The sequence below is a fragment of the Terrapene carolina genome, unplaced genomic scaffold, assembly GCF_002925995.2.
Source record: "Terrapene carolina triunguis isolate 2854851 unplaced genomic scaffold, T_m_triunguis-2.0 Scaffold23, whole genome shotgun sequence".
NCBI classification, from domain to species: Eukaryota; Metazoa; Chordata; order Testudines; family Emydidae; genus Terrapene; species Terrapene triunguis.
The window spans coordinates 6,682,739-6,690,751 of record NW_020664374.1 but is presented as its reverse complement, the minus strand read 5'-3'; positions in this window follow the sequence as shown (position 1 = coordinate 6,690,751).

The following is an 8,013-nucleotide window of genomic DNA, read 5'->3' as shown; positions in this document are numbered from 1 at the left end:
GGAACTTGCCATCAGATTTGGTAGGACTCTGGGCGCTTTGCAGTGTTTGTTGTGTTCTGAAATCTAGGCTTGGTTGCTGACAATCTGAGCTACTTTGCTGACTGTCTGGACTAGGTTGCACTGCAGTTAGGTGAGTTAGCACCTGCTTTTTAGCAAGGCTCTTTGAAGTAAGTACAGTTCAGTTTTTTTATTGGATAGGGCACAGATTAGAGGTGGTTAAGTGATGATATGTTTACACTGTAAAGAAAAACCCACAGCACTGAGCCACAGATCCTGGGTCAATTGACTCGGGCTCATGGGGCTTGGGTTGTGGGGCTAAAAAAAGAGCAATGTAGATGTTCCTGCTTGGGCTGGAGCTTGGGTAACAGACCCTCCCCCTCGCTAGGTAGAGAGACCGGCAACAAGAATGTGATCCACAAAAGCCAGCACACTAGGTAGCGCACTACGTAAGCTAGCCAGTGGGAGATGCCTGTCACACTGTCTGGTGTGGCTCATCTCAGGGCTGTTACCTGCAGAATTTAGGCATTTAACTTTTTTGAGGGGAGGGGTCTGGGGTTTACTCGCCCTTTCTTGGTTTTGATTTTTTTTATTACAATATGCTTTAAAGCCTTTACACACAGCTTTCAATGCATTTTGACAGGAATTATCTCCCCATGGGCACAGGCCCTGGTCTGGTACCCATTTTGCAAGGAGGTTGGGCTTCTCTGCTAGTCCCCACCCCTCCTGGTACAGTGCCTTAGGGCACCAGTATCCTGTTCTTTATTGTGTTAGGCTCGGTCAATTCAGTCCGAATGACCTAGGCTGCCTTCATTCTCCACCAATCTGCTATCCACAGAATTTAGGCTTTTACTCCCTACCCTTTCTGGGCCCGGAGTTCACTGGCCCTTTACAGTGTGGCAGGACCTTTTCCTAATTTCCTTACCCAGTGGTACCTAAACTTGTATTTATTATCTATACACAACAAAATACACACACCAAACTTGCAATGTTCACCATTCCTAATATACAGACAAACTTTACTCAATGGCCACCCAGGATCCGCTCATGGTCATGCGAGGGGTAAGCGTTATTGCAGCTTGATTTTAAACTGCACTACAGAGTTGTTTTTAAAGAGTTGTGTGCACTTTACACACATTATATAGTAAAACCACTATTACTTTATTTAGATTTTAACCTATTACATTTTTAAAACCTTTAAAATAACATGTTTTAACCCATTATATGAATTCCCCCATGTTTTACATTTATTTATTGCTTTACGCATTATGGCTTATTTTTACAACTTTGTTTTGCTAAATTGTTAGCACAAAGGGTTTTTTTTAAGGTTTATTTAATTTATGACATTTTTTTGCAGGGAGAATTTCTTTGGCATCAGCTTATTTTTTGGTGTGACTGCTGGTGGGTGAATTCCTGAGGTGAGACTGCTTTCTCAGTACTGGAACGTTTTGTATTTAGTGTGCTACCATTTGGTTTTAATTAGTCAGAGATGGGGTGAGAGGTGGGTGTGTCATCATAGCAACAGGCCAGACTGTCAGAAAACAGAGGAGATACCCCAAGCTTGTGGTGTGTTCTATAATTAGATTTTACCAAGCCAGTATCAAATGTGAACTCTGGATCACTATACCAGTCTTACCATGGAGTCACAGACAGCCGTGTTATACTCTCCAGTCTATCTTGCCACCCAAACAAACTGGACTTTGTGATCAAAGGTCACCCACAGCAAAAATCACATCACATTTAGCTTGCTTCCAGTCCCAAGAGACCAGTCACTTACCCCAGATCAATTGGTACTCTAGATCTTACACAAAAGACAACACTGACAGCCAATTCTATAGCAAACTAACTAAAGGTTTTTTAGCTAAGAAAAATAAATGGGAGGTTAAAACAGGTGAAATATATGAATGGGTGAGTCAGAGTTCATAATTCCAAATGGTGGCAGTGATGTAATAAACTGCCAGTTTCCCCAAAGTCTTTTCAGGGTACCCAGATTGTCTCTAGCAATCTCTGCTTTGCATCTGGTACACTTCCCTGTAAGAGTGCAAACAGTCCAGAGATGAAGGATCTTACTTTGAATCCATACTTATAGACCCTTTTCACAGAAAAGAAGATGACAGGGTGTGACTTGGTGCCAGGATGGGTCACACTGAGAATGCTACACTCAGGACAGACTCCAAGGAACAGGACAGAATCCCCAAAACTCATGGTTTATTCTATAGTTAGATTCACCAATCCAATAGATTCACCAAATCAGGTTCTGTAATACCACATTGGTTAACAAAAAGCAAAATACAGTCCCCTTTAAGCACTCCAGACCTTGGTCCCCATCTAGACAGCCAAATCTAATATAGTGAGGGGTTACTGAAAACCTGACTCACCAATCCCAAAGGACCAGACACTTATCTCCAGGTCAATGAGAGTCTCAGATCTTTCCCAATAAGATGCGGTTGCCAGTCCTTTAGTAACTAAAACTAAAGGTTCAATAATAAAAATAAAAAGAAGAGAGTTGCAAATGGTTAAAAGATCAATATACACACAAATATGTGTAAAGTTCTTAGGTCGGTTTTGGCTGATTTGTAAAAGTCTTTCTGAAATCAGTTTAAAGGGTTATAATCCAATAGGAAGTCCAGGTGGAGAGTCTGTTCAAGTCTTTCCATGTGTTTTCCAGGTTATTCCAAATCATTATTTGGAAGATCTTACAATGTATACTTTCCCTGTTCAAAGTTTAAGCAGACTAGAGATGGCAGGATCAGGCCGGGGGCTTTCTTTTATAGCTCTCCAGCCAGCTGGCAAGCCTCTTGTCACAGAAGGACCTTCCCCCGAGGAAGAATAGGCAGTTCAGATTGTCTGTGCACCATTGCTTTGAAGCTAACCTTCTATTTCCTTTGCATACACAGGTAAACTAGTTCATTCACACAAGGCAATTGGCCAGTACTTCATTATAGCACAGATAGTTGAGCTGAAGACAATGTAGATAATATTAGTTTCTTGCAATATCTTACATCATTGATCTTAAGGTTAACTGAACCATTTGCATGGATAATATAAAGCAATGAAGACATGAAAAGGAATTAGCATCAGCAAGCTAATCTGGTTACATTGTTAAATTTCTAACAAAGATATAGTGGTAAACACAGAAAATACATTTATCACGTACCCTTGATTTCTATTAATACAAATAACTGGGTTAATGGTTGCTGGTCTTGTACATCTCTTTGAAATTCACATACAAATAGATTATCTTGATTACATTTCAATGCCTTTTGTTAAATTGTTATGGGTCATAGCCAGGTTGACTGGTTTGTCAGTCATATACTGTCATGGGCTTTTACTTTGAAGACAGAGAGTGAGGAAGGTATTTTGGGGTCTTTGACCTCCAATCAGCACACACAATGACTGCTTGCTGTGAAATTAGCACTTTCCTTTTAAAGTTCTCCATTTGCATTCCACATGGCTTCTTTCTCGTTTGATGGGTTGTTTAGTTACAGAGGTATACACAATATAAATGTTCGCTACTATATTACAATGAGATACAGTTAAGTGAAAACAATGCAGTTTACATGAAGTGGAAACACCAAATACACTCTTATACATTTAACAATCACTTTGATCTATACCGGTGTTTCCCAAAGTTGGGACGCCACTTGTGTAGGGAAAGCCCCTGGCGGGCTGGGCTGGTTTGTTTACCTGCCCCGTCAGCAGGTTCCGCCGATCGCGGCTCCCACTGGCCGCGGTTCACTGCTCCAGGCCAATGGGGGCTGCTGGAAGCGGCGCGGGCCAAGCCACCGCTTCCAGCAGCTCCCATTGGCCTGGTCCTTCAGGCGAACCGCGGCCAGTGGGAGCCGCGATCGGCAGAACCTGCAGACGGGGCAGGTAAACAAACCAGCCCAGCCCACCAGGGGCTTTCCCTACACAAGTGGCGTCCCAACGTTGGGAAACACTGATTTATACTAATACACAAGTAAATTGGCCTGGGGCTTTGGCATGAGCTGACACCTGGTCTGCCAGCATCACAATGCTGACCAGATGGGTGTGTTCAAACCCCCCTCCCCGCAGCCCTTTCTCTCAGAGAAAAGTGCCTAAGTCCAGGCTGTAGGGAGATACCTATGTCAATTAGGCAATCCATGAACAGGAACCCAATGTTTGGACTTAGGCAGCTTAGGTGACTAAGCTGCTTTGAAGAAATGAGTTAGGCCCTGCCTCCAGACAAAACAACCAGCAGTGGTGGCAGAGGTGCCCTCCTTATAACTTTTAGCATGTTGGAGCATGCACCTGGAATTTTGAATGGGAGCCTATCTAGCAGGCAGCCTCTGAGCACACCTACCAGATTGGGCCCTGTAGACGATCTAGCTGGCCTGTCTTTCCCCAGTTCATGAATCGCTCTGGGACTTAGGCGGAGGATGTCCAGATGCCTAGAAGGAGGCAGAAGAGCACACATCCAGAGACAGAAACATAGGCACCTAGGGAATTTACTCTGAGAAACTTTGGTGCTGAGTGAGTTTAGGCACCTATAAGTTTGGCAGGAGTTATGTGGATCGCAGTGGAGCCAAAATTAGGACTTAGGTATGTAAATCCAAGACTTAGGAACCTAAGTCTGTGGTTTCAGTGCCTAAGTATCTTTCCACCCCTAGTCCCCACCATAGCACATCACTATTCTGAGGCAGCGTGCCCGCAAATAGTCAAGTCAGGTTGTAGCCTTGTGGTCCTTCAGACATTCTCATTATTCCTGGACACTCAGCTAGGCAAAAGCACTAAAATTTAGCTGCAGCTGGCCAGCCAAATACAGTATGACTTGTGTAATATTTTACTGAGCTAAACCCTGCTAAATTTACTCACGAGTATATAGTTGTATCAATGGCAATGGACCTACTCTGATAAATAAAGCAAACAGTAAATGATTCACCATTAACATTTTATTCTGGTACAAATTTTGATCCACTAAAAATACCAAACCAGCCTGAAGAGGACATCATGGGTTCTCTGAAAGTGAATAAGTGCTGGGGAGTAACATTTGAATCCTGAACTTGTAGCTCTAACTCATATGTAGTCTCTTTGAAGTCAATAATACAGAGTCTGGGCTCCAAGATTGGGCTCATTCTGACCAGCGCTCATCCTGTTTCATTTCCAGTATCTGTAGGGATAGATCATAAGCAACAACCCTTTCTGGAGCACATCTTTGCCTTCATTTGCACAGGGAGTATATTATGCACAGGCTACCTAAATGCAAAGGATGATGACAGGGATATTTTAGAGACAGTATAGATCTGTTTTCTTTTTACATTAATGCACCTGGGGATGTTTTCTTTTTCTGAATATGTATTACTTTTTTTATCTGATCATATGACTAAATTGTCTTCAAGGTATTATTGAAATGTTGCAGTGACCTTCACAGTCAATTATGTTGTATTGTTGTATCCTTTACAACAGTGTGGAAGTGCTGACATTTAAAAAAACAGATATAAAATCCTACTAGTGTAAAAACAAGCAAAGTAAGTGCTATACAAAATATATTTGGGGGGAAATGAAAACAGTGAGAGACTGGACAGTAAGATGGCAGATAATATGTAACTTACATAAATAGTCTAAAAAGTTTTTGTTATATAGTAATAGGCAATGAATCCATCTGGGCACTTATTCTTTACTCATCAGCATGGTATCTCAGTGACTAACTTGCACAGTCTTCTGAAGACAATTGTCATGGATATCCCATTGAAGAGAATTGCCCAGTGTTCAATGGTAGTGAAGGTAGGAAGGCTGAGCACCTTTAAACTGGAAAAGAAATACAAATAATTTTTCTAGCGACATAATGGGCTCATTCTTGCTCCCATGAATTCAATGTGAGTTTGTTGACGATAAACAGGATCAGGATTTGGTCCTATACCAAACAAGGCTGTGTCTTAGCCAAAACAGTGCATTATTTATTATGTATTATTAATTATTATTATTATTTATTATATTATTATTGCAGTAACACCTGGAAGCCCTAGTGAGGCCTCAGTGGGCTGGCACAGTAATTGAACATAACAAAAAGACAGCCCCTGCTTTTGCTTGCCTCACTCTTTGAAAGATAGAGTGGAGATTAAGACTAGAGTGGCCACAATGGTTAGAGCGGGATTTGCATATGATAAGAGATTTTAATGACTAAGGCTTCACACTTAGCAGGAATTAAAAGTGTGGGTCCCACAGAAGACATGCCTATTAGAACCTATATTAAACATATTTCTATATCACTCTGATGCCACAGTGTACTGCTTCAACAAGATGATTGGTCATGCACCTTTACAACACCTATGATTTCAGAAGGACCAGCACTCAATAAAACCTGCACATTTTCTATCTACTTTTCAGTCAGGGAAATGGTTTTCTTTTAATCATTTTTTCCCTTTCATACTAATATAGAAAGTGATAACAAGAGTCAGGAAAGGGAAACAACAAAAGTTGAAGCCTTGCTTGTCAGAAAGCATGAGTCAAGAAAAGAGGACAGGAAACAAAAAGAGAACAGACAAGTTTCTTCATAGCAATTATGAGTGGAGGTATTTAAAAAAAAATGTGAGTATATAGAATGACAGCCTTGATTAATCTTATTTATTGGGAACACAGGAAAATGCTACTTTTGATGAGCATCCTCATTATTATGATATTACTTCCAAATATTTCTGACAAATGTCTCATCTTTCTCATTATTAATAGGAAGTGATGGAATTAGGAACATTAAAGTAGGTGCTGTATAAAACACACCTTGGTTCAATAGCAAGAAACAATGTTTCTTGTGAATTCCTTGATCATAAGTAAGGGCTCCAGAATGTGGTCTCTGTCATATATGTGCTGGGTGCAGCACATTCACAGGTCATGCAGATGCACCAGCACAGAAAAAAAAAAAAAAAGCATAGACAGAAAGAATGGAGTTTGATTCTTAATGCTGTAACTCCCCCATCCTCTTGAGCTCACTTTGGGCAGAGTTTGAGTGGAGGTGAAGAGACCCTTCCCATCGCTCAGAACAGAATTGACACCCTTTAATGTTACTGGGAGATACAGTTTCCCTGGGCTGAGCAATACTTGCAAGCCTTGAAGTTATTGTGATTTCCATTCCCACATTACGATGGTGCCTGTCACTTATTCCTGGATTCCTTTCTTTACAGACAGAAATATATTTGTAGGTATTCTATGGATGAATTTGAGGGCTTTTTGTGCATGAAAACGTATCTTTTGACATATGACATTTTACAATGATACTCTGGCAGCAAGAAAGGAGAACAAATTAACAAACATGGCTGTTCCCTGCTGCAAACAACTGGTTGCTGTAGTAACATAGGCATAGTTCAAGGAAAGAATACATGCATGAGACATCGAATATCTTGAACTCTGTATCAAGCAAAGGAAGCATGGTCACTACCTGTTACTGATCTTCTAAAATGTAACATAAAAAAGGATAAAAATGAGGCAGAGCCAGAACTAAAAAGACCACTAAGTTTAAGTATCAGAGGGGTAGCCGTGTTAGTCTGAATCTGTAAAAAGCAACAGAGGGTCCTGTGGCACCTTTAAGACTAACAGAAGTATTGGGAGCATAAGCTTTCATGGGTAAGAACCTCACTTCTTCAGATGACTTGCATGGGTAAGCTTTCGTGGGTAAGAACCTCACTTCTTCAGATGCAAGTAATGGAAATCTCTAGAGGCAGGTATAAATCAGTGTGGAGATAACGAGGTTAGTTCAATCAGGGAGGGTGAGGTGCTCTGCTAGCAGTTGAGGTGTGAACACCAAGGGAGGAGAAACTGCTTCTGTAGTTGGATAGCCATTCACAGTCTTTGTTTAATCCTGATCTGATGGTGTCAAATTTGCAAATGAACTGGAGCTCAGCAGTTTCTCTTTGGAGTCTGGTCCTGAAGTTTTTTTGCTGTAAGATGGCTACCTTTACATCTGCTATTGTGTGGCCAGGGAGGTTGAAGTGTTCTCCTACAGGTTTTTGTATATTGCCATTCCTGATATCTGACTTGTGTCCATTTATCCTCTTGCGTAGT